The sequence below is a fragment of the Bubalus kerabau genome, chromosome 8, assembly GCF_029407905.1.
Source record: "Bubalus kerabau isolate K-KA32 ecotype Philippines breed swamp buffalo chromosome 8, PCC_UOA_SB_1v2, whole genome shotgun sequence".
Classification (NCBI taxonomy): domain Eukaryota; kingdom Metazoa; phylum Chordata; class Mammalia; order Artiodactyla; family Bovidae; genus Bubalus; species Bubalus kerabau.
Genome location: NC_073631.1, coordinates 50661594 through 50688747, shown reverse-complemented (window position 1 = coordinate 50688747; position 27154 = coordinate 50661594). Strand labels below are relative to the sequence as shown.

Here is a 27154-nt window from a genome sequence, read left to right as displayed (position 1 = left end):
GAGATAAATTGAGTCAAGAGAATACATGTTTTAGAAGAGAGTCCCTAGAGGAGACGGTAGCCTGAGGGGGCAGATAGAGAGGGAATAAATCTGACTGAAAAAGGGGCTGACAAGGGTGAACAAAATGATTGAGGTAACACCTCAAAAGAGGTTGATTAGAAATAGCACAACTAAAAAAATTATTGATGTGATCAAAGCCACACAGAGAAAGAGTAATAGTGTTGGATTAAAACGAGATAAATGAAACCTTTTACTCAAGAAGATAGGTATTAAAAAAAACCAGAAATCAATTATTTATAAAACAGAAAATTGATAGCACTATAGATCAATTCAAAGACTATTTTTTACAACAACCAAAATAAAATCACTGTAATCAAAACTAGTCTTTTTATCAACAGAAAATTCAAGTAAACAAAATTAGAGTAAAAACTGATTACAGTATAGAATTTTTTATTATTGAAAAAAATCTATGTGCCTAATGCTAATAAAATAGAAAATGAATGATGTGGGAGAAAATGTAAATGACTAAAACTGATTTAAGAAAAACTAGCAAGAGAGTTCAAAGGTGCTCCAGGCATTTTTAAGCTGGCATAATCCTGAGTCCAAAGAGGTAACGGATAAGACCCGCAACCAGTTAGCCTGGCTAGGATCTATTTAACAGACACTTATGTGGTCCTTACTCAGTGTCAGGCATAGTTTTGGGCACCTCATGAACGTTAATTCAGGAAATTCTTCTGACAACCCCGCAAAAGAGGGGTAAGTATTAACCTCATTTTATCCATAAGCAAACTGAAGAAATCAGAGGTTAAGGAACTTGTCTGCTACTCGAGCTCACACAGGAGGCACATGAAAGGCCTGAGAGTGCTCCCAACATTCTACCAGAATTCTTTTTTTTTTTTAAGCCCTTTCCTGTCCCTGAACCTTTGCTCTTTCCATCTCCTCTGTCTAGAATACTGTTCCTTCAGATTCTTTTTTTTTTTTAATTTATTTATTTTAATTGGAGGCTAATTACTTTACAATATTGTATTGGCTTTGCCATACATTGACATGAATCAGTCATGGGTGTACATGTGTTCCCCATCCTGAACCCCCCTCCCACCTCCCTCTCCATCCCAGTGCACCAGCCCTGAGCACCCTGTTTCATGCATTGAATCTGGACTGGCAATCTGTTTCATATATGATAATATACATGTTTCAATGCTATTCTCTCAGATCATCCCACCCTCACCTTCTCCCACAGAGTCCAAAAGACTGTTCTATACATCTGTGTCTCTTTTGCTGTCTCGCGTATAGGGTTATTGTTACCATCTTTCTAAATTCCATATATATGCGTTAGTATACTGTATTGGTGTTTTTCTTTCTGACTTACTTCACTCTGTATAATAGGCTCCAGTTTCATCCACCTCATTAGAACTGATTCAAATGTATTCTTTTTAATGTCCGAGTAATACTCCATTGTGTATATGTACCACAGCTTTCTTATCCATTCAATCCTGGCTCTCCCATGCCACAAGCTCTGTGAGTAGGGGCAGAAAGTCCAAGCCTTTTATGCTTCAGTTTTCTTATATGTAAGGCTGAAAAATAAATGAAATAATCATAGAAGGGATTTCAAACAGTTTCTGGAAGATAAATACTTCTTAAACAGGCTATTTTTGCTGTTATCATTACTAAAGTAGGACAGAGAATACATAGAAATACATCATTGTAAATATAAATGCAAACTGAATTCAATAAAATGATAAGGGGATTACCCACCATGGTCAAGTTTAATGTAGAAATAAATGCAAGGATGTTTTATTCATCACTTTGATATAAATACACAAAGATACATATATACAATAAGAATATACATGTGTGTGTATATATATATATATATATATATATATAATGCAGTCATCTCAACAAATAATTGCAACACTGTTTCTAAACAAATGAAAAAGCCCCAGATGAACAAACAACAAAAAAGTCTCAGATGTGTAGGCTAGCAAATCCTTCCTAAGCACGATAAGGAATATCTACATTAAATAAGCAGCCAACACACTTCCTGGTAAAATACCTGAAGCTCAGGTGTTTCAATTCTCAGAATGTAAAAGTAACCAGAGCTTTTATAACCTACTGAAGCTTGTAATCTATCCCAGACAAATTAAATCAGAATCTCAAAGGGTTGGGACTCCAGCAACAAAATAGAGAATAACTGGTCCAAAAGAAAGCTAATTAAAATCAAGATCTAAACAAGAATATATATCAGGACCATTTTAAAATAACATTATTTTCAGGTCTAGTGCATACACTGAAACATGAAACAAATAAGAGATTAAGATATTGGCTAGGACAAGCTAAAAATCATCTTTTGTAACCAATGTGATTATGTACTAAGAAAACTCCAAGACAGTAAACTGATACATTTGAAGAATTTTTAAGAGAATTTATTTATCTAGAAAGGCAGCTTTCCTAGGTTATCAACAACAAAATAAGTCAGAAGATATAATGACAGAGATTTCATTTATGTTACTAACAAACAAAATAGCACTAACAAAAACACGTGGAACGTAGATAAAGGATATAACAAAATTCAGTTTTGAGAATATAGTCTAGCTTTGTGGTTTCAAACTGCACTTTTTGGAGTCTCAGGGCAAAGGTGATCTGGTATTTGATGAAGGAGACAAATGCATCTGAGTAGAGGGATGCAGACCCTCAGCCCTACTCTAACTGAAGAACTCCATTTTTCTTATTTTAAGTGTTAACTTTCAGATGCATTTGTCCCCTTCATAAAATCATATGCAAAAGAGTTAACACTAGACTGTAGATCTAGACTATATTCTCAAAACTAAATTTTGTTGTATCCTTTATGTAGGTTCCACATAATTTTGTTAGTTCTTTTGCATATGATTTTACTTGAAAAAGGGCTTCCCTAGGGGCTCAGATGGTAAAGAGTCTGCTTGCAATGCAGAAGACCCCAGATTCGATCCCTGGGTCGAGAAGATCCTCTGGAGAAGGACATGGCACCCCACTCCAGTATTCTTGCCTGGAGAATCCCATGGACAGAGGAGTCTGGTGGGCTACAGTCCATGGGGTCACACAGAGTCAGACACGACTGAGCAACTAACACTTTCACGTTCACTTTACTTGAAGAAAGGGTTTTGCCACTAACAAAAAAACAAACAATAACAATTAAATGTCTGAAAGCCTCCCGTCTAAATAAAATATTCCTTGAAAACATCTGGTTCCTTTTTCTCTCCAAGGAAAGTTTGTTCCTTCAATTATTCATTGTGACATGTTCTGTGTTTATTGAGTACCACAGTATACCAAAAATACCAACATGTGTTGGGCACCTACTACAAGCCACTACTATACTAGATGCTGTACGTACTTGACCTTGTTTCGTCTTTGTAAATACCGTGTGAAGAAGGTATGATCCCCATTATTTACAGATGAGGAAAAACATTCAAAATGAGGAACTTGCCCAAGCTCCCATAAATGGTGAGAGCTAGAACTGTGATTTGAAAGTATTTCACCCTGATCTTGGAGCTCTTTTTCTTTTTCCAACATAACCATGCAACTTCCTAAAATAATGATGGCATTTGAGGTAACCATTGTATTGATGTCTGTGACCCATTGAAATATTGATGCAAAGGTTAGTGTTGGTGGGTATGGAAAAAGCAATGAAGGTGATATTGATATTGGGGAGGGTGATGTGTATGGCCTGAGTTTGCCTCTGGCAGTAGAGGTGGAGCCGTTTTCTAAGATGACTTGTCCTTCTGTCAGTTGAGATGGAATGATGGCTCAGACACCTTCTGTCAAGAACACAAGTTCTGACTTCTGGGTCTGGAGAGTCAAGTACATATTTGAGGCAACTGAGGGAGAAAAGGATGGGAGAAGTGGTATGAGGGGACTTAGTTCGAAATTTAGTCGTTAGCAAAGAGTACTTGGGCAGTGCAGACAGAATGCTTAGAAGCACTTTCTCCACTCTCGGCAGTTTGCTCTTACATCTATCATATATGTGCCAATAAACTCTGCTTCTATGCTTAAGTATTGATGCAAGGAATGGTCATTCTGCCTTTCTCCAAAGAAGACATATAGATGATCAATAGGCAGATGAAAATATGCTCAGTATCACTAATCATTAGAGAAATTCAAATCAAAACTACAATGAGGTATCACTTCATACCAATCAGAGTGGCCATCATCAAAAAGTCTATAAGCAAAAAATGCTAGAGAGGGTGTAGAGAAGGCAGAATCCTCCTACACTGTTGGAGGAATGTTAATTGGTACAGCCACTATAGAGAACATTATGGAGGATCCTTAAAAAAGGCAAAAAATAGAATTACCATATGATCCAGCAATTCCACTCCTGGGCACATATCCAGAAGACTCTAATTTGAAAAGATATGTGCACCCAAATATTCATAGTAATATTTACAGTAGCCAAGACATATGTGAGTGTGCACACACATACACATACACACAATATAGAATAAAACTCTGCCATAAAAAAGAATGAAATAATGGCATTTACAGCAACATAGATGGATCTTGAGATGACCATATTAAGGGTAGTAAGTCAGAAAGACAAATATTATATGATATCACTTATATGTGGAATCTTAAAAAAGATACAGATGAACTTACAAAAAAAATCATAGATATAGAAAACAGACTTATTGTTACCAAAGGTGGGGGATAAATTAGGAGTTTGAAATTAGCAGATACACACTACTATATATAAAAGAAACAAGGACCCACTGTACAGCACAGGAAACTATATTCAATGTCTCATAATAACCTATAATGGAAAAGATCTGAAAAAAAAAATATATATATATATATGTATCTGAATTACTTTGCCGTATTCCAGAAACTAACATATTATGTCAACTATACTTTAACTTTTAGAAAGGTTATTCTGATCATTAATTACATTGGTCTAAAATCTTGAAATTAGACATGCTTAGCATGATAGACATAAAAGCTCTTATCACTTAAATGGGATGTTTTGTTGTAAATAATTACTGGTGTACAGCTTGTACCAGGAACTGATCATTTTTAAATGAAGTATCCACTTAAATTCTAGAGTCACAGAACAGAGCAAATAAATTCCAGTTTGTAGTAGTTCTGCCAATGCAGAGCTCCCAAGGACCCCCCGACCCCAGGATCCCAACATTCTGGCTAAAGCAATAAAACAATAAGTCTTTATTACAGTATGATCCAGAGAAATTTATGGAACATATTTTCTGATGAAACAACAATATGAAATAGAAAGCATGATGTCATAGGCTTCATGAAATAAAAGTTCTTATTTTAATGATGTCTATCATAATTTCAGACCTGCATAAAGTTGAAATAAACACTCTGAACACTGGTATATAAGAATTAATAACTCAAAATATGAGAAAGCAGAGATGACCAGATGATTTAGTTGTGTCCCAACCAAGATGTCCTAATTTCAAAACTATTTAAACTATTTAAATTCAAAACTATTTGTGTGTTCAAACAATGGAATACTCATTCTATTTAAGAAGAGTGGTTCTTTTCTAAAAGAAAAGTAAAAACACAGCACATACACCCAAATTGTAGACTGAAAATAGAAGATTATTAGTATTATAATTTATGTAAATGGTGCTCTATTCATGTGAAAGTAATTGGTATCTTTCAGTCATATGTTAATTATTACATAAACAGGTTATAAATAATCATGTGAGAAGATTTCATTTTTAAAGCTGAAACCCTACTTGTTTAAAGGGTCTACTATTTTATATAAAATGTGAAAAGAATGACTCATATATGTTCCACTGCTTTAAACACAAAATTTTTTTCCCAGGTTTCAGAACCAAAAAAATAAATAAAATCTCTGTTTGGTAATCTGAAAATTATGTTTAAGGTTTGGTAGGCATAAGGATATACTTAGGATCTAGAGTGATAATTTCCAGTCTTATTGTAATTTATTGAATATGCCTGTCTTGGTGGCAGTCCTTGGGAATGTAGGGATTCAGAATGGGCCTCCTCAATGTGTGATATTTTGACATGTGGATTATTGTTAGCTAAAGGTAAGTGACCTTGTGGACTCTGGAGAAAACAACTGCCTCTCCTTAACTACCTAAAAGAATTTAAACTGGAGATTTTTCCCCAAAAAGGGTTATTGTTGTTCAGTCACTAAGTCGTGTGTGACCCCACAGATGCCAGGCTCCCCTGTCCTCCACTCTCTCCTAGAGTTTGCTCAAATTCATGTCCATTGAGTCAGTGATGCTATCTAACCACTTCATTCTCTGCTGCTCTCTTCTTTTGCCTTCGGTCTTTCCCAGAGTCAGGGAAACTGGAGACTTTTCCTACAAAAAGAGTTACTAGAGATCAGTTTTATCAAAGTGGTTCCATGTCTGCCGCCAGGCACACATCTAATTACCAGAGATCTGCTCTTTTTCTTATCATCCTGTGAATGACTCTCTCTGGCCTTGGAAGACCCAGGACTCCATCCTATTCCTTAGCTTAGGATGACATATAGACTTCACTTTATCTTTCTTGAACCTTTTGTGAAAATTTGATTTTCTCCTGTTAATCTGTCTTACATTACTTTAATTATTAGGCCAGTCAGAAAAACCTAGAAAGGTAGAAGAAGGTTTTCTTCTTCCCCAGCAGGAGGAAGAATGGGTAAAAAGTTCTCAAACTGAGTGTATCAGAATCACCTGGAAGGCTTGTTAAACAGGGTGCTGGGATCCACCCCAGAGCGCCTGGTTCAGGGAGGGTTGAGCTGAGCCTCAGGGATTTGCATTTCTAACGAGTTCCAGGTGATGCTGATGCAGGTGATTATTCCAGCATCACACTTTGAGAGTCCACACTTATAAAGGATAGATGTGGCCTTAGCCACCGAGGACGGCAGGCGTGAGTGGAGCTGACAGTCTTCGGGGCCCCTTCTCCTGATGGTGAGTGGGGGGAAGCTAGTGTGGATGGTATGCTTTGCATCAGAGGCCTTGCCTTTGCATCTGCCAGGTGCTCTGGGGTCTTGCCAACCAGGGACTCCGTTTATGCTTATTTATTTGCTTGCCTGCTCCAGTCTGAGCTGGGGAGGCCCATGTTTATGAATTCCCAGAGCCTTTGGTCCTTAATTCAAGACGAAGACAAGACAGGCAAGTTTCTCTGTGGTCTCCCTTTGTGGACAGAATTTTTTTCAAGTCCCCTCTCTCCACTGTAGTTGTACATCTTCAAGTGCTCTAGCTTCAGCTGGCTTGCATGTGTTTAATTTTTGCTCTTTGTTACTCTCTTAGGATTTAATTCATGGTTAATTTCTCAACATGGATGCTTAGATCAGTTTTTTTCTGCCCCCTCCCCCCCCCCCCCACCCCTCTGCTCTTTTCCCCTAATACAGGCATTTAAGTTCCAGCTTTTTATCTGGAGTTAGTTCAAGCCTTGGCCTTCCTTTCCTAAATGACTATTAAAATCCAAACTCCTTGGTTGGGAAAAACAGCCTACATCCCAGGGCAACTAAAACCATTGGGCTTACTTAACACCCTGGCCTTCAGCTTCTTCTATGTTGTTTTCAGTCCTAGGGGATTCTCTCTTTCTGAGTCATTTCTGGGTGTCTTACATAAGAAGCTTTTCAGGACCCCTGTTCTGTCATAGTGCAGGAAATAATTGTCTATAGATAAAAACACCTACAGACCATGAGGATAAAATGAGATAATAAAGCCCTTCGTGCTTGCCGGAGAAGAAGTTCTTGGCAAATATTAGCTGCTTTTATTATCATTAGTGTACCTAGATCTCAGTGGGTAACTAGTGACAGAGGTTAAAAAAAAAAAAAAAATCCTGATATAGAAGGCAGATCTTTCCAGTAATGGTGATGGAGAGAGGAGGGATCATGGCACCATCAAATTTTAAAAAAGATTGTGTGTGTATGTGTATGTGGTGTGTGTGTGTGTGTGTATAAACTTCTAAATAGGCCCAGAAAACTGATCCAATAAAAATTTTTTTTTCTTAAGAATTCTTTTATTGAAATACGGTTGATATACACCTGTAACATATACAATGTGTGTCTTCCGTCATGTCTAACTCTTTGCGACCCCTTGAACTGGAGCCCAACAAGCTCCTCTGTCCATGGGATTTTCCAACAGTGATTCACAGTTTAAAAGGTTACACTCCATTTATAGTCAGTATAAAATGTTTGCTATATTCCCTGTGTTGTACTATATATCCTTCTAGCTTATTTTATACCGAATAGTTTGTACTTCTTATTCCCCATCCCCCTATCTTGTCCCTCCCTGCTACTCTCCTCCTACTGGTAACCACTAGCTTGTCTATTTATCTATGAATCTGCCTCTTGTTTTGTTATATTCACTGGTTTGTTATATCTGTTAGATTCCACATATAGGTGAGGTCATACAGTATTTGTCTTTCTCTGTCGGACTTATTTCACTTAGCATAATATCCTACGAGTCTTACACAGAGGGAGAAATTTGGAACTCAGTTCAGGGTCCCGTCCATAGCTACTAGGGCTCAGCAGGCACAGGTCATGGGGCACCATTTGTAGACTGAGATGTCATAGTGGCTGTGACCAGACAGAAGACACACTCCCCTGAGGATCGCACTTCGTCAAAGATAAAAAGGAAGCAAGGAAGTTTTTTAAAAGCTGGGCTATTTTAAGGCAGTAATTAGGAATGTCCTTGCTGCTTTGCAGGTGCCCACCCTTTGTTAAATTAACTGCTGAGAAGGAATGATTAGTGTAGCTTTCTGTGTTTTCTCCTGACCTTGCTCCAAAAGCTCTGGGAGTCCCCTGATGAATCGGGTGGGTAAAACCAAGTTGTATTCAGTCCCTCAAAACTATTTGAGGCAGGAGAGCTGAGTACTAGATTCCTAACAGCTGTGCTATTTGGCATCTTTCCAGCGTTTTCTTCCTGAATGCTCTTTCCACTCTGTCTTTGCTGTGCCTTTATCTCTTCTCTTGTCTCCTCTCTTCTGCCCATCTTCTCCCCATCTCCAGTAGGACATGTCAGCTGTCCCCACCCCACACTACATATCATATATCAAGTTCCAGCTGGGTTGTAAGATAGAGGCCATGGGTTCTCGGGAGGACTGGGGACACTAGGCAGTCCATCACCTCCAGAACTAAAGTATTAGGCAAATAATCAAGAGGCAGTGTGGGTGGACCTGGGAACAGATGGGGCCTGTTCACTGTAATCATGCAAAGGTTAGTTATCAGAATGAGAAGCCAACAAGGTCAGAGCAGCAACAACAAGGAAGCTGGTCATTTGAGCCAGGGCATAGTCTCCTTGGTTTACTCTCCAGGTACAGGACTGGCCCATAGTGAACAGCAGTGATGACTGGGGAAGGGGATGCAGAGCTGGGGCCGAGTGGCCACTCCCAGGGGCCTCTGGCTGGGGCCTGGGTTAAGCAAGAAGCAGAGGCCTTCCTGTCACCCCACCCCCACTCTACCCCATCAGCTCCTCTAAACCCCATTGGGAAGAAGGCCAGGAGTGGTGGGTGTGGTGAAGCTCAGCATAGCTGGCATAATGGTTCCACTCACTTGGGCTTTGGATCACCTCTGGGAATGTGTGTCTTTATTTCTGAAGAACTTCAACATAAAGCCTTCTAGAAAGATAACTTCTCCCTGAAGTCAGAAGACCTAGATCTCACCAGGTCATTTCTGATAAGAGGAGAACCATGTGGACATTGGTCAAAAAGCCAGCAAAGCAGGAACAGTAGGAAGTGGTGAGGTGAGTGCCTTAGGACGCTGGCGGGTGAAGCTGCCCGGGATGAGCACCTTTCTCTGGACTGAGGGGGCCAGAGGTTGAGGTAGTTCATAGACTCAGGCTTGGGGCTCCCTGTGAAAATGAGGCCGAGCTAGGAGTCATCCCACCAAGAAGCATGGTCACCTATGACTTATTCTTGCAAACAGGGATGGTTTTATTGCGATCTTGCTGTTAAATAGCCTCATAATGCACCTGTCCAAGCATCGCTTCTTGACTACTACTTTGGCTTTCTCATGAGTTAATGGGAGTATAAGAAAGGGAATGGGGCAGGTGCTTGGGTCCCAAGTAATTCTATTTCAACCCTTGAAACTCATGATGGTGGCACGTGGGCCACGTGGACGGGAAGAGGAGAGAAGAAAGCATGTGGACACATCCACCCGGAATCCTAATCAACACTGAGGGAAACCAGAGGCTTTTAAATAGTGAGGAAGGTACTCAGAATCCAAAGATAGTGTTCATCCTCCAAGTAATCAGATTGTAAATTAATTATACTGTTAAGCTATTCAAAGAGCAATTAAAATTAAAGTATTTACAAAGTGGGCTCCACATACCATCATATTTGCTCACAATAACTACCACTTAGAGAATGGTGAACTCAACCCTTGCTGCAAATCATCTCATTCAGTTTTCACAACTTCTTTATGAAGAAGGCCTTGAATTTTTTCCAGTTTTATAGATGAGGAAACTGAGGCCCCCAAAGTTTAAATAACTTTTCCACAGTCTACACAGCTGGTAGTCAAAGCTGGAATTCTCACCCAGTTCTGACCTCCAAGCTTTGAACCACTATAGACCTGACAGATAGGGATTAATTAGCTGCATTTCACAGAGCAGTTTACAGATTAAACTATATGAAATAAGATTTTTTTCATTTTAACTTATATAAGACAATGCTGTATACTGCAACCTGAAAGAGACTAAGTAAATTCATGAAAGTTATCCAGAGAAGTAAGTGTCCTCCTAAGACATACTTTCTTCTACTGCCCTCAATCTGGGAGTAAATATCTAGTTTATTCCCAAATGATTGAATAAGGGTCTCGACACTTTGTGGGGACAGGTGTTGTGACAAAGATACAGGATTTGTAAAAGAATCGCTCAGCAGACATCTTTAGGTGAGGCTCTGAGATGATAGAGAGCAAAGTCCTAGAGAGGGCAGGGATGGCTTACAGCCTGCATTCCAGATGGAGGGAGAAGTCCTGCACTCTGGGACATGAGGAAGAAGAGTGACTTCAGGAACTTGAAGTAGTTGGGCTTGGTTAGAACATTGGCCTTAGATTGGAGAATGAGGGATTATTGCAGGGGCACCTCACAAAGTGCCTGAAAATATTACAGAGGTTTACACAAAGTGAAGTGAAAGGCATTCAGCTGTGTCCAACTCTTTCCAACCCATGGACTATACAGTCCATGGAATTCTGTAGGCCAGAATACTGGAGTGGGTACGCTTTCCTTTCTCAGGGATCTTCCCAATGCAGGGATTGAACCAGGTCTCCCTCACTGCAGACAGATTCTTAACCAGCTGAGTCACAAGGGAAGCCCAAGGTTTACACAAAGCAGCCTTTAATTATTTTAAGCACTGAAATGACTCAGTCAAGTTTGTGCTTAGAATATTCTCCCTGTATGTGTTTGCGGGCTGGGTTACAGTGCATACCTGGGGGACTAGTTATAAGAAATCCAGACAAGACATAATGTGTGCCTGACCTAAGTCTCAGAGGGGACCAAAGGCCAGAATGATTTGGGACTACTTAGAAGATAGAGTTGACAGATCTTTGTGAGTGATTTAGAAGCTTAAGGGGCATTCTACAAATGATAAACATGTTTGGAATCTACAAATAAATTCTCAGCCTTAACCAAATCTTAAAGAGACTGTCCCTCAAACTTCCAGAGGGGGAAGGGTGAATTCTCTTTAAAAAAAAAAAAAAAAAAAAAAAAGCCCCAGGCCACAAAGAGATATGCCCTCTCTTTAAGAAAGATAGTAACAAGGGAGGAATGTCCTAGTCTGGATACTAGTCACCATGGGATGTCTCCCCACTCGTGATGGGGGTGACATTCTGCAGTATGTACTTACCTGACATACTGGCCAACATTCATTTGGACGTGCCTTTGTGTTGGCAAATACTCTGATCATCACCCCAGCTGTTTCACTGAGGGGATAGCCAAACCAACCTACTTTCTTGGTGAGAGAAGTGTTACATGAGGATATTATGTTCTGAATCCTCACTCAATAGAAAACATTTTCAAATATCCCAACATTCTTGGGAGGAAGAGAAGGTTAGTTGCTAGAATCTGAGGACAGGATTTGCTGGCTGGTATTAAATGCCCAGGAAAAACTGTTCAGAAAGATCTCTTGTGTAGGGGTTTAGGGCTTATCTGGTCACTGGAAGAGAAGGGAGCTCTCTCAGCTCTGCCAGAAGCTGCTTGGATCTCACACTGGGAATCTCAGTACTCTGAGCCCCATGTGTGTTAGTCCTCAATCTGTGCATATAGTTCCTATTCTTGGAACCTTGTGATAGTGTCTGCACTATTCCAGCTTCCTCACAGGAAGTGGCAGAAGGGCTTTATAGGGCTTTGATTCTCCCTCTGACCTCAAATTTAGTGAAAATAGAAAAAGTAATTTTGTATGTACCCATAGGAAAGTTCTCAGACTTTCCTTTTGATTGAAGTCAAGTCAAAACTCAACCTCTTAAAAAAACTTAGTCCACTTGAGAAAAAAATGCCACTCAACCTCTTCCTGCTGTAAAACAAGTAAAAAGAAAGCTGTGTTATCATTAAGCAAGTCCTTTGGCCATTTACCAAAGCAAATTTCTGATGGCTAGCCCACAAAAGAAGTTAAGCCCATTTAAAACTTGCCCCTGGAAACCTTTATCTCTCTACTCCATATGGTCTACAAGAATTTTAGAAGGCTTGAAAATATGAAGAAGACTTCTTAAAACTCCCCTAAGCAGCCCAGTGAAAAGGTTTCTAAGGTAGATGCATTAATCAATAGCTTTCAAAGGATCAAGGCTCCCTGTGATTATCAGGAAAGACATCTGTCAGAGATGGAGAACTGCTTGGTGGGAGCAGAAAACACACTGCCCAATTAAGTCATTCTAGATAATCTGTGTGTTGGCAGTGCCTCATGGTCCATGTCCCCTACAATTTAGGTGTCTAGAAAATGACAGATCAGCTGACATGAATCCTCACATTTTACTCTCTTTCTCTTGCCCTGTTCTCTATTGCTTGGACCCTGTGTTTCTGGGGCTGTGGATGTGTTTATCACACACACAGTGTCTCCTCTGATGAAGCCAATAATGCGCGTGGTCAAAGGCTGGTCATTAAGGGGCTGGCCGTACTTGCAGCTGCCCTTGCTGAAACCTGGAGCTGGGGCAGAGTGGAAGCAGAAGACTGCCTCAAACTGAGGATAGCTCAGGACTGCCCTCATCTTCATGTATTTTGTGAATATAACTGGGGCCACATAGTCTCCAGGAGCACAACTCCCCCATCAAATAAAAGATGACTAAGCTAAAATGGGATGGAGTGTGGTCATAACCCTCTGGAGTGCCCTGTTCTCGAAGTCTGAATTTTATAGTATGACTAATGTCTTAGGAAGACTTTTTTCTGATGCAAATGTAGGGCATCCATGTGGCTCAAGAGGGGCACCCTTTCTCTTCAACCTTTGCTGTTTCAGGAGGTTCCATTATGTTCCTGAGATAGAAACAGTCTGCAGTCATTAGGACTATATTTTTCTCTTGAAATAATGAATTAACTATAGATGAAAAGACATATTTCAAAGACACTGTAGGCTAAAATAGGTTTTGTTTATTGGTCTGGGAACATAATCCTCAAACAATACTATTTCAGTGAGGAGTTACTTTCCAGGGTTACAAAACAACTGATGTGTAAATACAATTGAGAACACAGCTCATTTGAAAGTTAAAGATTCCCTTATTGACACTGAGTAAAAGGTGTAATAAGATAGTAAACATTCTGTGACATGGTCTGTTGTGTTCCAAATTCCATAGTAATCCAGTTTTTAGCTAAACACTAGGTCTTTCAAAGATTCCCTTTCTGAGTCTTCTTGCAGCCAGCTGTGGCTGGGATGAGACTAATAAAATGATGACATTATATAATTTCAGCTATACAGCATAGTGATTCAATAGTTTTATAGATGATACTCCATTTCAAGTTACTACAAAATAATAGCTATATTTCTCTTACTGTATAGTATATACTTGTTGCTTATTGATTTAATACACACAAATTTGTCTCTTAATCCCATACCCATCTTATCTTGCCCCTCCAACCTTTCTTCTCCCCACTGGTGACTACTTGTTTGTTCTATCTGTGAGTCTGTGTCTCTTTTGTTGTATTCATTCATTTGTATTACTTTTTAGGTTCTGGATATAAGTGATACCACACAGTATTTGTCTTTCTCTGACTTACTTTACTAACCTAATGCTCTCCAGGTCCATCCACTTTATTGCAAATAGGACAATCTTGTATTTTTAATAGATAATGTATGTGTTTTTGTGTAAGTGTTTATATATATATATATATATATCTTTATCCAATCATCTGTTGAAGGACACTAAGGTTGGTCTCATATCTTGGTTATTGTATACATGCTTGGGTGCATCTATCTTTCAGTTTTTTCATTTTCTTTGGATATTTCTATTCCTGGGTCAGGAAGATCCTCTGGAGAAGGGATAGGCTACCCTTTCCAGTATTCTTGGGTTTCCCTTGTGGGGAAAGAATCTGCCTGCAATGTGGGATACCTAGGTTTGATCCCTGGGCTGTGAAGATCCCCTGGAGAAGGAAAAGGCTACTCGCTTTAGTATTTTGGCCTGGAGAATTCCATGGGGTCACAAAGAGTTGGACACAACTGAGCAACTTTCACTTTCATTTTAGATGTATACCCAGGAGTAGAATTCTAGATTATGCTGCTGCTAAGTCGTTTCAGTCGTGTCCGACTCTGTGCGACCCCATGGACTGCAGCCTACCCGGCTCCTCTGTCCATGAGATTCTCCAGGCAAGAGTACTGGAGTGGGGTGCCATTGCCTTCTCCGTCCTAGATTATATGTAGCTCTATTTTTAATCTTTTGAGAAACCTCCGTATTATTTCCATAGTGGCTGCACTAGTTTACATTTGCACCAACCATGGGAATGTAAATTGTAAATCCCTTTTCTCTGCATCCTCTCCAACTTTTGTTATTTGTATTCTTTTTGATGATAACCATTCTGACTAGTGTGAGGTGATATCTCACCGAGGTTTTGATTTGTATTTCTTTGATTGGTGGTGTTGAGCATCTTTTCACACAACTGTTGGCCATCTGTATGTATGGGAAAGTGTCTATTCAGGTCTTCTGCTCATTTTGAAAACGGGTTTTGTGAGATTAAGTTGTAAAAGTTGTATAGGTATTTTGGATATTAACCTCTTACCATAAAGTTGCAAATATTTTCTCACACTAAGTTTTTTTTTCCTTTTTTTTTCTTTTTTGGTCAGTAGTTTCCTTTGCTATGCAAAGCTTTTAAGTTTAAGCCCCATTTTCTTATATTTGCTTCTGTTTCTTTTGCCTGAGGAGACATACAAAAATTTTTACTGCAATTTATGTCAAAGAGTGTTCTATGTTCTCTTCTAAGGATTTTATGGTTTCAGGCCTTACATTTAGGTCTTTTAATCCTTTTTTTTTTTTTTTTCCTTCATGATTGATGGTTTTTTTTTTTTTTTTTTTTTTTTTTTTTAAACCTCAAACACTGTATTAGTTTTGCCAAACATCAAAACGAATCCACCACAGGTATACATGTGCTCCCCATCCTGAACCCTCCTCCCTCCTCCCTCCCCACACCATCCCTCTAGGTCATCTCAGTGCACCAGCCCCAAGCATCCAGTATCGTGCATTGAACCTGGACTGGCAACTCGTTTCATACATGATATTACACATGTTTCAATGCCATTCTCCCAAATCTTCCCACCCTCTCCCTCTCCAACAGAGTCCATAAGACTGTTATATACATCAGTATCTCTTTTGCTGTCTCGTACACAGGGTTATTGTTACCATCTTTCTAAATTCCATATATATATGTTAGTGTTCTGTATTGGTGTTTTTCTTTCTGGCTTACTTCACTCTGTATAATAGGCTCCAGTTTCATCCACCTCATTAGAATTAATCCTTTTTTAAATTTGAGATTTTTTTTTTGGTTTGTTTGTATATAGTATGAGGCCATGTACTAATCTCACTCTCTGACATGCAGCTGTCCAGTTTTCCCAGCACCACTTATTGAAGAAATTATCTTTTCTCTAGTGTATATTTTTGCCTCCTTTGTTAAAGATTGATCATAAGTGCATGGCTTTATTTCTGGGCTCTCAATTCTGTTCCACTCATCTACATGTCTGCTTTTGTGCCAGTGCCATGCTGTTTGGATCACTGTACTTTTATAGTTTAATTTGATATCAGGGAACATCACACAAACAGGATTGTTCTTTTTTCTCAAGATTGTTTTAGCAATTTGGGGTTTTTTTTGTGTTTCCATATGAATTTTAACATTGTTCTAGTTCTGTGAAAAATGTCATGGGTATTTTAATAGGGATTGCATTAAACATGTAGATTGCCTTAGATAGTGTGACCATTTTAACAATATTCTTCAATCCAAGGATGCAATATAACCTCTCAGTTCTTTGGGTCATTTTTACATTCCTTCTTCAGTGTTGTATAGTTTTGAGAGTATAGGGCAATCACCTCCATTGATTTAGTTTACTCTTAGGTATTCTTTTTCGATGCAATTTTAAGTGGAGATTGTTTTCATTCTTTCTGATAATTCATTATTAGTGCATAGGAAAGCAATGGATTTTTGTTTATTAGTCTTGTATCCTACATCATTACTGAATTTTTTGTTCTAAAATTTTGTAGATGGAGACTTCAGAGTTTTCTGTATGTAGTATCATGTCAGCTGCAAACAATGACAGTTTTACTTTCTCCCTTCCAATTTGAACGCCTTTTATTTTTCTTGTCTGATTGCTATGGCTAGGAATTTTAATACCGTATTAAACAGAAGTGATGAGAATGGATATCCTTGTCTTATTCTGGAATTTAGAAGAAAGGACTTCAGCTTTTTACCACTGAGTATGATGCTAGTTGTGGATCTATCATAAATGGTCTTTATTATATTGAAATGTTCCCTCAATACCAACTTTGAGAGTTTTTATCATGAATGAATGTTGAATTTTGTGAAATGCTTTTTCTGTGTCTGTTGAGATGATCATATGATTTTTATCCTTGGTTTTGTTAATGTGTTGTATCATACTGATGGATTTGTATATACTGAACCTTCCTTGCATCCATGTAATAAATCCCACTTGACTGTGGTGTATGATCTTTTTCTATATATTAGTGAAGTCAGCTTGCTAATATTTTTGCATCTATATTCATTGAAGTTACTGGCCTATAATTTTCTTCTTTAGTAGTGTCTTTGTCTACTTTGGTACCAGAGTAATGGTGGCCTCGTAGAATGAATTTGGGAGTGTTTCCGATTCCATTTTTTTTGGAATAGTTTGTGAATGTTAGGTATTAACTCTTTTTATGTTTGGTAGAATTCTCCTGTGAAGCTGCCTGGCCATGGACTTCTCTTGGGAGTTTTTTATTATAAATTCGGTTTCACTTCTAATTATTGGTTTGTTCAGACTCTATTTATTTCTGATTCAGTCTTGGCAGGTTGTAGGTTTTTACTAATAGAAGCTTGTCCATTTCTTCTGTGTTGTCCATGTTGTTGGCATATAACTATTAGGCCATGGTATTAAGACTTTTTGTCTCTGTAGTATGGGTTGTTATTTCTCCTCATTCATTTGAATACTCGCTCATGCCTTTTTGATGAGCCTGTCTAAAAGCTTGTCCTTTCTTTTTTCAGTCTTTAAAAACAAAACAAACAACTCAGCTCAAGGTTTCGTTGATATTTACTTTTTTGTTGTTGTCTCTTTTATTTACTCTCTGATCTTCATCTCTGTACTTCAACTGACTTTGACCTTTATTCTTCTAATTCCTTTAGATAATAATTTAAGTTGTTTGAAACTTTTTTTTTCCTGAGGTAGACTTGTATTGCTATAAACTACCTTGTTTGAACTAGTTTTGGTGCATCCTGTAGTTTTCAGAAAGTTGTGTTTCTACTTTCATTTGTCTTGAGATATTTTTTGATTTCCTCTTTGAGTCTTCATTGACCCATTGGGATTTTTTTTTTTTTAGTGATGTTAAGTGTGCATATGTGTTTTTCCCATTTTCCTCTGTATAATTTCTAGTTTCATATATTACAGTCAGAAAAAATACATTTCTATCCTCTTAAATTCGTTTGAGCTGGCTCTGTTCCCTTTGAGTGTATACACTCCCCTCTTCTAGCACTGGTACCCTTGTTCCAGAGGGAGGTAGTGCTAGAGCAAAAGGGCCTGGTGAGGGCATTTGGCATGGATCAGGATGTGAGCTGTGGTGGTTCAGCTAGGGTCAGAGCCCCGGACTACTTTTGATGAGCTGCCTGTATTAGCATCCATAATGATTGCCCCACTCTGTCCAGACAGGTCTGAGCCTCCTTTATCTCTCACTTCTGAGCTCTCCCCTTGGCTTCCACTGCCCTCACCCTGGTGTGGAGCTGTGCTGCAAGGGCCTGTGCCATCTTGGCATGGGTTGGGGTATGGGCAATGGTGGTCTAGCCTCAGACAGAGATTGGAGCTGCTGCTTGTGCACTGCCTGTGTAAGTGCCAGTAGGGACTGCCTCTGCCTGACTCTAGCTGCTTTCATTTTGAGCTGCCTCTGTGTGCCACAGCTGAGCTCTATCCTCAGCCCTGGCAACTCATGCCCCACTGTGTACTGTGTCCTCAGGCAGGCAGAGTTGGCACCTTTGCTCTACTTGGGCTGAAGCACATATCAGGGTGGCTGTGCAGTTTTCAGCACACCCTCTTTTTAGGGAGCAGGTAAGCATCTGCACGCCCCTCATGAGTGCAGTCCAGGCTTCACACAGTCCTCCTGTTCATCTCACTGCCCTCCAACTAGCCAAGGGGGCTCATCTTCCCTGTGTTGGACCCCAAAGCTAGGATACCCAATATGTAGCTCAAACTAGCTCCTGTCCCTGGGAGGATCTCCTCGTCCCTCTGAGTCCCTTCCAGGGGCACAGGTCCCAAGCTGATGACTTCTCCTCCCTCTTACCTGATTCTCTGCAGCTCTTTCTTACAGCCTTGGTTGAACAGTTTTTCTGCCATTCTCTAGTGAGTTTTCAGGATTGTCCTGCACATAGATATATTTTTCATATGTTTGTGGAGGTAGGTGAGTTCTCCATCTTCCTACTCTGCTTTTGCCTGTTCTTTTTCCTCCTCTTATTGTCTTTCTTGGAATGCACATGCTGCTATCTCAGCTCATGGAGTCAAGGCCATCCATGGCAGTGCAACCAGATATAAGAAGTCCTGATCTTCTTTCCCAGGTGTTTATGAGAGGGAAACTGCTATTCAGTTTAAACTGTTGTCATTTGGGCCTTACGTCGCTCAGAGCTGAACTTAATTCTAGCAAACATGTACTTGTAACTCTTTAATAGAGACCCCTTCAACTCTGCCATTTTGGCAATCAATCAGCAGCTACATTAAAGTTGTCTTTGTAAATGAACCTTGCAAGCATGCAAACACTCTTCAGTATAAAGCAGCTCAGGTTAGTACAGGTTTTGATTCGCATGCAACTATTATCAATTGCTTCCAGTTGCCAGTAAACCTGGAAAATGTTCTATTAAATTTGCAAGTGGATTTATGCTTTTGGACTCATCCTGGAGGTCTGTGTCAAGGAAAAATATGAGGACTTGGTTATTTTCCCCTTTAACCCTTTTAAAATAAGCGAGATTCTGGTCCAATTGAAGGTAGAATGTAACTAGCAGTGTTACTGACCAGAGTGAAACCATTTTTTTACATTCTACATGTATCAGTTAGTTATTTCTGGAGCTGCTGTTCTAGGATGGCCTCACACATCTGGCAGTTGGCTGGCTGTCAGCTGAGTCAATGTGTGACCAGGCCACGTGTCTTTCATTATCTAACAGGCGTGCCTGGGTTTGTTTACATAGTGGTGGCCAGATTCCGAGAGAGACTGTGGAAATGTACAAAGTCTCTAGAGGCCTGAGCTCGGAACCAGCACACCATTGCTTGCATTCACATTCTGTGCCAGAGCAAGTCCCGAGGCCAGTCCAGAGTCAAGGGATCAGGGAAATAGACTGTACTCCTTGACAGTAGGGGCCTTAGAGTTACATTTCAACAGCTCTAGATACAGGAAGGGGTGAAGAATTGTAGCCATTTTTGTAATTTAATGTAAGACATTAACTTTTTGCATAAAACCTCCTCAGCTGTGCTGATCAAACAGAACAGGGCACTCCCAAGAAAGCATATTACTTTCCTCATGGATTGTCTTAGTCCATTCAGGCTGCTATAAGAGAATCCCATAGATTGGATGGCTTATATACAAATTGATCACAGTTCTGGAGGCTAGAAGTCCAAGATCAAGGCCCTGCAAATTCAAGCGTCAGGTGAGAGCCCATTTCCTGGCTCATAGATGAAGTCATTTCACTGTGTGACCTCATTTGAGTGGAAGAAGGCAAGGGGGTTCTCGGGAGTTTTTTTTTTTTTTTAATAAGGACACTACCTCAGCCATGAAGGCAGAGCCCTTCTAATCCTAATTAACTTCTAAAAGCCCCACTTCCTAATACCATTACATTGAGGGCTTAGGATCTCAACATAGGAATTTGGGAGGAATGTAAACATTCAGACCACATTAGTATTGTGGTTAGGATTTCTTCCTTGAGAATCAAGGGATTATAGCTTTAGTTCTTAGGTTTTCAACCAAATCACTGTAATCATTTAGTAATAGTTTCTAATCTCTTACTTCAAACCACACCAGCCAGGTCATAACAAAAGGTCTGTGAATTAGTGGAAATAGTAATTAAAGTTACCTTTGCGCCTAAACCTCACTGTTCATTTAAATAAAATTTATTAAGTTCTGGTTCTTTGCTAGAGGGTAGGGATGCCAAAGGAGTAAGACTCATACTCAATCCAACCCTTGATGGAGCCATAGTCTAGTCAGAGAAACATGGAAACAGCATAGACTAATTTGGTGTGTGGGGGATGCAGGTCACGTAGGCACAGTCTAGACAAAAATGATGTGGGAGGTTTCTCTCTGGAGGCAGATCAAGGACCACAGTCTCTGTGCTCCCACCCACATGCTTTCCTGACAATCCTCATGGTCCCCAGTTATCTTCTCAGCCTAGACCACATTCTGTCCCTGAGATGCCATTGAGGTGAAACAGACACCTCTGTGTGGGCCACTCTTGGAGCTCCTGTGGCTGTTCACCCTCGGATTGTGGAAGGACCTCTCTGATCTGAGTTACAAGGCTTCTGCCCAGGGTAGACCTATCTTTGGAGTGTTTTCCAGGAGCCCTCATGTTTCAAGTCTTTAAGGCCCTCAATACTTCGGTACTCCCTTTCTCTTTTAAGAAATGCAGAGGTGATGGAGGGAAGCTCCTCTGAGGAGGGAAACTATTTGACCTTGCTGCTCCCTGAAGAAGCTCTTCTTAGCAAGCATCTGGTGATCCAGGATGAAGACAGACATCAGCCTCAGGCTGAGATCTCTCCATGGCTGGGGTGTCCTTCGTCATTCTGTGTTGTAAGAGTTCCTATTGGCCCAAGAGTATTCTCCCACATCCTCTGCCCTCCTCTCTTCCAGCAAGCTCCCAGAAGCATGTGCTGTTGTAACATGTCCAGGCCATACCTCCCAGGTGGGAATGCTGGGTAGGCTGCCCCTTGGGGACTTCATCACACTGACTGTGTAGTTACATTTCTGGTTGTTTATGTAATTGAATTTCTTAAAATTCAGGCTCTTTGAACCAGAAGCTCTCCCCTTTCTAATACATGGCCACAGCTGAATACTTTCTGTCCAAGGTGGAATCTGCTTGGAGCTGCCATCCTCAGATTCTATAGACAGAGGTTAAAGGCCGGTATGATGGAGATTCTAAGAACTAGTAATGTCTCTTATGTACAAAGCTGTTGTTACAGAGCAGAGTTAGATACTTTTCTTGATCGATTTGAAAGCACTTATCATGTGGACCACAGTCTCCCACCAGTGCTATTTGTTTGCTTGATAATGAACCCTCATTGTAGTTTCTTTTCTGTTAACATAAATACAGAGAACTGGGTCTGATGACTTACTGATAAGCAGGGGAGCCCTAAACCACATGAAAATCAGATATATCCCACTTCATCGTTTCCTAAGAGGGTTTAAAGAATAGCAGTTAGTAATCAGTACTGAAGCTTGTCTCTGATAGAGCACGTATTCCCTCCTCTTGTCTGCTGGAGAAAATGACTGGGAGGAAGCATGAAGATCTGAGAAGTAGGGTGAAGAAAGCTGGCAGGTTATCTAGGTAGAGTTACTTAGGAACTCTAGAGATGTTGTATGGGCTGGAAAGGTAGGTGCTGGATAGGGCAATTTGATAGAACAGTGGTCAGACATGAATGTGTAGACAAATCACTTGATTCTGATTCAGTTGGTCTGGGGTAAGGTTTGAAATTCTGCATGTCTATAAAACTCCAGGTGGTGATGCTGCTGGTTTGGGTACTACATCTTGCTAGCAAGATTCTGGACTGATCTGTCTCCCCTTCTGCCATTATTTCCCCAGAGAAGAGTTTGAACGGCTGACCAGTGGGTTGGTATTAGAAAGACCACTTATTTGTGAAATGTCTACTCTGTGTCAGAAACTGTGCCAAGGGTTTTCTGTGTACTGTCTTGTTCTGGTTGTTGTTGTTTAGTCACTAAGTTGTGTCTGGCTCTTTAGCAACCCCATGGACTGTAATCTACCAGGCTCCTCTGTCCATTGGATTTCCCAGGCAAGATACTGGAATCGGTTGCTGCTTCCTTCTCCAGGGATCTTCCCGACATAGGGATGGAACCTGTGTCTCCTGCATTGTAGGCAGATTCTTTACCACTGAGCCATTTGAGAAATCCTCTTGTTTTGGTTGCAACCCTGTAAAATAGACAACATTATCTCTGTTTGAGAGATGAAGAAATTGTAGTACAGGTACTTTTGGTTGCACATACACTATGTTTTTAGTAAATAAAGAATGACAGCATTTACAATACTGGGCATGGTACCGTGAATATAACAAACTGATATGTTGACTTGACAAATGGCTGGTCAGGTTATTTTTTTTTTTTTCCCCAGTGAAATAAATTCTCTGAAATCTAATCAAGCCTGTTTCTGTCTAGATACCTAAGCTTATATGATAGTTCAGTCAAGACACCACTCCTGCTAGAACAAGAAATCAAAGAAGGCCACCTTCTAGATTGTCCAACCATCCCAAGGACTTAAAGATTACCTCTCTCTAAGAGACATTTGAAGTCTGGAATCATATAATCATATAATGTACAACCTATGCAAACATACGTGTTCTGGTGATAAGCAACAACAAACTTCAAATCCACAAATGCTAAACTCAAGTTACAGAGAAGAAATTCAATCCATTTTTGGTGCTCTTTATTCTTTGTGTAGATCCAATTATCTATTTTTCATGGATTGTGACTTTGGTGTTGTATCTAAAAAGTCACTGCTGTACCCACGATCATGTAGGTTTTGTTCTCTATTCTCAGAGTTTTATAGTTTGGCATTTTACATTTAGTTCTATGACCTGTTTGGGGTTTTTTTTTTTTTTTTTTTTGGTTTGTTTGTTTTTTGATTGCCTGTGCAGTGTGTGGGATCTTGGTACCCTGATCATGGATGAAACCTGGGCCCCCCAAAGTGGAAGCACAGAGTCCTAACCACTGGACCACTAGGTACATCCCATGTGATCCATTTTCTAGTTGTTTTTTGTAAAGTGTGTAAAGTCTATGTCTAGATTCATTACTTGTGGATGTCTAGTTGTTACAGTGTAATTTGCTGAAGAAGACTATCTTGGTTGCTCTATGTTGCCTCTTTTATCAAAAATCAATTGACTAAATTTACATGGATCCATTTCTGGGCTTTCCACTATGTTCCATTGATCTATATGTAAATTCTTTCACCAATACCATACTGTTCTGATTACTATAACTTTTTAGTAAATCTTGAAGTTGAGTAGTATCAGTATTTGAAAATTGTTCTTCTCCTTCAATATCATGTTGGCTATCCTGCTTCCTTTACCTCGCCATATAAAATTTAGAATCAGCATATTTGATATTCACAAAATTTGCTGAGATTTTGATTGAGATTTCATTGAATGTATAGATGAAATTGTGAAGAATAGACATCTTGATGAGATTGAGTCTTCCTAGCCATGGACATGGAATATCTCTCCATTTACTTATTTAAAAAAATAAATCAAGAAAGAACTCAGAGTCTGGTAGTTTACCTCATATAGATGATATACATGTGTTTTAAAAAAAACATATTCCAAGTACTGCATTGGACGGGGGACTAATGTAGATGATAATTGTTTCCTAATTTCAAATTCTACTTGTTTTTCACTGCTGGAATATAGAAAAGTAGTTAACTTTTGTCAATTATTAGCCATATATCCAGCAACCTTACTATAATCACTTACTAGTTCCAGGAGTTTGAGTTTATCCATTTTTTGGATCGTGTCATCTGCAGAGAAAGTTTTTGTTTTATGCCATTCCAACCTATAAACCTTTTATTTCCTATTCTTATCTTACTGCATTAATAGAACAAGTATGCTGAATAGGAGTAGTGAGATGGAACATTTTAGTCTTGTACCTCATCTTGGTGGGAAGACTTCAAGTTTCTTACTGTTAAGTATGTTAACTGTAGGTTTTTTTGGTAGATATCCTTTATCAAGTTGAAGAAGGGAACTTCTGTTTCTCATTTGTTGAGACTTTTTATTAATGGGTTTTTTTATTTTGTTAAATGCTTTTTCTGCATCTATTGATGTGATCATATGATTTTCTTTTGTAACCTGTTGACATGATTGATAGCATTAACTGATTTTTCAAATATTGAACTAGGTTTGAATATCTGTGATAAAACCCACTAACGCTGTTTCTCTCCCCGTGTTTCATTTTGGATAATTTTTATTGCTAGATCTGCAGAATCATTATTCTTTCTTCAATTTCTAAGTTGCCATTAATCCCATTAAGTATTGGGTTTTTTTTTCTTAAATCTTACATATTGTAGTTTGCTTCTACAGAAGTTCAATTTGAGTTTTTTAAAAATGCCATCTGTATCTCTACTTAACATACTCCACCTTCCCTATAGCTTTTTGATCATATGGAACACAGTATAACCATTTTAATGTACTTTATTAATTCCAACACCTATGGTGATTCTTGGTTTTTGATTAATGTCTTCTCACTATGGGTCATATTTTCCTGTTTATTTCATGCCTCGTAACTGTTTTTATTGGATAGCACACATTATGAAATGGACATTGTTGAACACTAGATATACTTTTGTGTTTCTATGAATACTCTTGATGTTCTGGGCTCAGTTATTGGAGATAAGTTTAACCTTTCATATCTCATGCCTAAGCATTCTTTCTTTTTTCAGCTTTGTTGAGGTATAATTGACAATTGAAATTATATTTAAACATAAAATATGTTTATCAAATCACCACAATTGATTTTTTTAATCAAATCACCACATATTTGATTTTTTGAAATCAAAATCAAATCACCACATATACATTGTGGAAAAATTCCAGTCGTCTAGTTAACACATTTATTACCTTATAGTCAGCCAAATAGTCACCTTGCTTTACTTTGGATTCTTAGAACTTATTTAACTTACGGATGAAAATTTGTACCCTTTTTACAATCCCTATTTCCTTTACCCCTCTCCTAGCCCACTCCCTAGCAACCACTTTTCTAGTGTTTCTATAAGTTTGATTTATATGTAGGATTTTTTTTAAGTGATGCTATGCATTATTTGTCTGGCTTATTTCATTTATCATAATGCCATCAAGGTCCATTCATGGCTCTTAAACTTTTTTAGGCAAGATCATAGCAGGGTTTTGTCTAGAATTAATTAGTGCTCATTATTGAGGCAAACTTTCTGAGTACTCTAACTCTGAGTGCCCTGTGGATTTTTCCAGTCTGGCTTGTAGGAATATTCCTCTAATTCTTTCAGGTGGTTCTGTCCTCAGCCTCTAAGTTTCCTCCCCTGCATTAGAGTAGTGTGCTAAATACTCAAGGAGGACCCTCTGCAGAACTATCTATTGGAATATGTGCTGCCTTGGTCTCCCTAGACTCAGCTCTGTTTTCTCAACCCAGGGAGTCTACTGGATCCCTCTGGGTTTCCTCTCCCTGTCCCACTGTCCCATGGCTTATAAACTCAAAGTAGTGAAGAGGGGCAATTGTAGGGCTCTCCTTATTCTCCCTGCCCCTCCCCTCCCCCTCAACCACTTTAGGTCGCTGTCTTACCAGCCTGACGTCCAAGTCTTGGGAACCATTGTTGTAAATACATCTTTACTTTTTTGGTGTTTCAGGTAGGAAGGTAAATCTGGTTCATGTTGCTTATGTTGTTCAGAGGTCAAGTTCCTGTAAGGGCATTTCCCCCACCAAGTAACTGGCAATGCAATATAATGGGAAAAAATTAGCAAGTGAAATCGCTCATTGTCCAAAAAAAAAAAAAGCCCTGGCAACAGTGATCTTGGGAACTGCTCAGAGAATACATAAGCTTGTTGATAAAATTTTTTAGATTAGATAAAAATATTCTGTATGTATTTCCTGATTGAAGGATCATGTCATATCATAGAATGCCAATGGCTCTGAAAAAATAAAAGTGGTTATTACCTTGGGCAAGTACTTAGTATTACTTCTAGTACACTCCAACCTACCAGGAGTTTTATTTCCATGAATCAATTTTCCCAGGACATGATAGTCTCTGTGTTAATCATACTCCAAATTATTTTTCTTCTTTTTACCTTTAGACTCCCTTCACTTATTAACCCCCACCCAACTTCTGGCAGCCACAAGTCTGTTTTCTGTATCTGTGAGTTTGTGATTGGTTTTTTGTTTTGTGATTATTTTGTCGATTGCACATAAGAGAGATTTTAAGAGTATTTGTCTTATCTGACTTATTTCACTTAGCATAATGCCCTCAAAGTTCATCTCTGTTGTTGAAAATGGCAAGAGTTCCTTCTTTTTATGGCTGAATAATGCTCCATTGTGCATATATGCCAGATTTCTTTATTCAGCCGTTGGTGAACAGGTAGGTGGTTTCCACATCTTGGCTGTTGTAAATAATCCTGCAGTGAATGTGGGGGTGCATATCTTTTTGAGTTAGAATTTTCGTTTCTTTGGATAAATACTCAGAAGCAGATTGCTAGATCATATGGTAGTTCTATTTATTTTTTTGAGGAATACCCATACAGTTTTCCATAATAGCTGTACTATCTAACATTCCCACCAACAGTGCACAAACGTTCCCGTTTCCCCCCACATCCTTGCCAACATTTA

The 27154-nt window shown here is 39.2% G+C and overlaps 1 protein-coding gene across 9 annotated transcripts in view; it reads left to right on the top strand.

The window, feature by feature from the left end:
- Nucleotides 1-6732: 6732 nt before the first annotated feature.
- The window catches only part of NAMPT (nicotinamide phosphoribosyltransferase), a 378494-nt gene continuing 358072 nt past the window's right edge, over nt 6733-27154 (top strand). For 3 of the 9 annotated variants that reach the window (XM_055590235.1, XM_055590233.1, XM_055590234.1), the window contains exon 1: nt 6741-6914. The gene's annotated coding sequence lies outside the window, so the exon portion shown is untranslated. Of the gene's footprint in view, nt 6915-27154 lie in introns of all 9 variants that reach the window. The other 6 variants (XM_055590232.1, XM_055590229.1, XM_055590230.1 and 3 more) reach the window with 4 other exon arrangements.